At 34.6% G+C, this 2,500-nt stretch overlaps 1 protein-coding gene across 1 annotated transcript in view; it reads left to right on the plus strand.

Moving 5' to 3' along the window:
* The window catches only part of LOC108907018 (GRB10-interacting GYF protein 2-like), a gene marked incomplete at its 5' end in the record, with an annotated part of 22,797 nt that overhangs the window by 15,027 nt on the left and 5,270 nt on the right, over positions 1-2,500 (plus strand). The gene's annotated exons all lie outside the window — the stretch shown is intronic.

The raw sequence follows: 2,500 nt of genomic DNA on the forward strand, positions 1-2,500 counted from the left end.
TATTATTATTATCATTATCATTATCATTATCATTATCATTATCATTATTATTATTATTATTATTATTATTATTATTAATGTCATTATTTTAACCACGTATTTGGAAGGCTTAATAAAGACAGAAAATCGGAAAAAAAATTTTTTACCTGACTTAAAAATGAAGGAAATGAACCCATAACTCCCGCTACGAGGGCGGCCCTGGCCGATCCCCGAATACTCGGAAAATTTTGTAACGTAATGTCACGAACAATTATCGGCTAAAGCGAACAGCGTTGCCAAGTTCACATCATAATGTGTGGTTCACATTTACTGTTAAACGTATTCAAGTAAATAAAGGAGCATGCTGCATTTTATTATAAATAATTTTAACAATTGTATTAACTTAGTGCAGAATATTTTAACAAGCCTGACTTCTTGAAGCCAACTTTCGTTAAAAGAAAATAAATAAAGCAGAGGTAGTTACCTGTTTGTAGGCACACCGTATTTTATCAAATAAAAAAAGTCGGCACACTACTAAATACCCGAATACACAAAATGCACTACACATGGTTACAAAACCATTAACAATTTAAAGCTTTTATTCAAATCTACCATCGTCCATATATCCCGCATTTTTCCAACTGCATCTATCGTACCATACGGCACAGCGAACATGCAGGACATCGACAAAATGACTTAATGTGATAGAGGCTGTTTTAAATTTAGTCGAGGAGCAGCCTACTATTTCCACAAGAACCAAAGTTTGGCGGATATTGCGCGAGTATTCATTCAACCCGTTCCATTTTCAAAAAGTTCAAGCTTTAGAACCAGTTGATTTCCCCAATCGTCTTGAATTTTGCAGTTGCAGCTAAATTGAAGTGCAGCAGACGCTAACTTTATTTTTATTTTTTAAACAAAGTGCGCTGGACGGATGAACGCTGTTTTACTTGTGCTGACATTTTAAACAGGTAAAAAACATATTACTTTCTCAAAAACAATAAGTACCTACCTAGGTTACACCAAAGTTTATATTTACACTAAAGTTTACATTTATTATGTAAACTTTGGTTATACGCAACTGCATATTGAATAATAAATTGAAATACTAAAACTGTATTATTTAACATAGTAAATAGCTATAAAAATAAAAACTTTTTACAGCCATTTAAACATTTAATTTGTCAATAACAATTAAACTCAACACTTTCAGGCTTTGCGACCAAGTTTTTTGGATTCAGGAGCTCAAAATACTACGAATAAGTTGTTTGCAGTCAGGCACTCTGTTGACCACAGCACCCTATCTGGCTCCTAGACTATGCACATGTACACGTGCAAATTAAAAGTGGGTCAAATAGAAAGTTTATTGACCTGATACAGGTTAGCCTAGGTCGGCCTTTTTTATGTCATTATTTCTGTAATGAAATTGAAATGGTTGTGAAATGAAATTTAAATTACTTGAACTCTTGGAGTTTTGTAACTTTAATATTAAATTTTATTTAAAGTGAAACAGAGCTAATTTCTTTGCAGCCATGATAGTCACATTTGGTCAGATGAAAACCCGCACACTACTCGGTTTAGCTTTCAGAGGAGGTTCAGTGTCAATGTATGGGCAGGAGTATGGCGATCGTTTAATTGGGCCGCATTTTCTACCTGAACATCTGAATGAGCCGCGTTACTTTCAATATTTAGTAGAATTGATTGAATTCCCCTTCAGATGCTACTGGATATGTGGTATATGCACAACGGAGATCCGGTCCATTTTGCTCGCGATGTCCGTGGATTTTTAGTTTTTTAGACGATCAATGTCCCAATCGGTGGATAGGGAGATGAGGGCCCATAATCCTATGAACTTTTGTATATGGGGTTATATGAAATCTGTCGTGTATCACACCGAGGTAGAGAATGTAGAGCAGTTGCGGAATTGTATCGAAGATGCTGCTGAAGAAATACGTAACAACCCTGGTTTATTCCATCGCATCCGCCGCTCATCTATCCAACGTGTACACTTGTGCATAGACGGTAACGGTAATGTATTTGAACATTTGCCCGAAGGCTTACAGCAAATTAAAAAATTAACATTATGATGTTAATAAAAACTGATTTTTGGCAAGGCATGCTCAGACCTCCTCAAAGTTCTTGCTGGGCAACAATGACAATTTAATGTGTTGATTGCATAATTATAAAAAATAAGTTATAGCATTTTAAATTATTATTGGCTGACGTGAGCAAACCGTTTATTTATTGTCTTTATATGTGCGAAAATATATAAATATGGCAACGTTGCATCTAGGGCGAGTTGTTCATATCGTAGCCGTGCTCAAATTCTGAATAACCGACTGACGTCAACCGGTAACAGCCTGAAAAGGGGGTTAAATAATGATTTGAAAATATTTTTTTTCTGCTTAAATATGCATTTAATTTTTTTTTTAATCAGGCCATCGTATTATACTCATTTTTCTCTATCTGCTCTTAAAATTAATGACATTATGACTGAATCACCCTGTATAGTCTCTTTATTTAT

This window comes from Anoplophora glabripennis, unplaced genomic scaffold (genome assembly GCF_000390285.2).
Source record: "Anoplophora glabripennis isolate ALB-LARVAE unplaced genomic scaffold, Agla_2.0 scaffold166, whole genome shotgun sequence".
NCBI classification, from domain to species: domain Eukaryota; kingdom Metazoa; phylum Arthropoda; class Insecta; order Coleoptera; family Cerambycidae; genus Anoplophora; species Anoplophora glabripennis.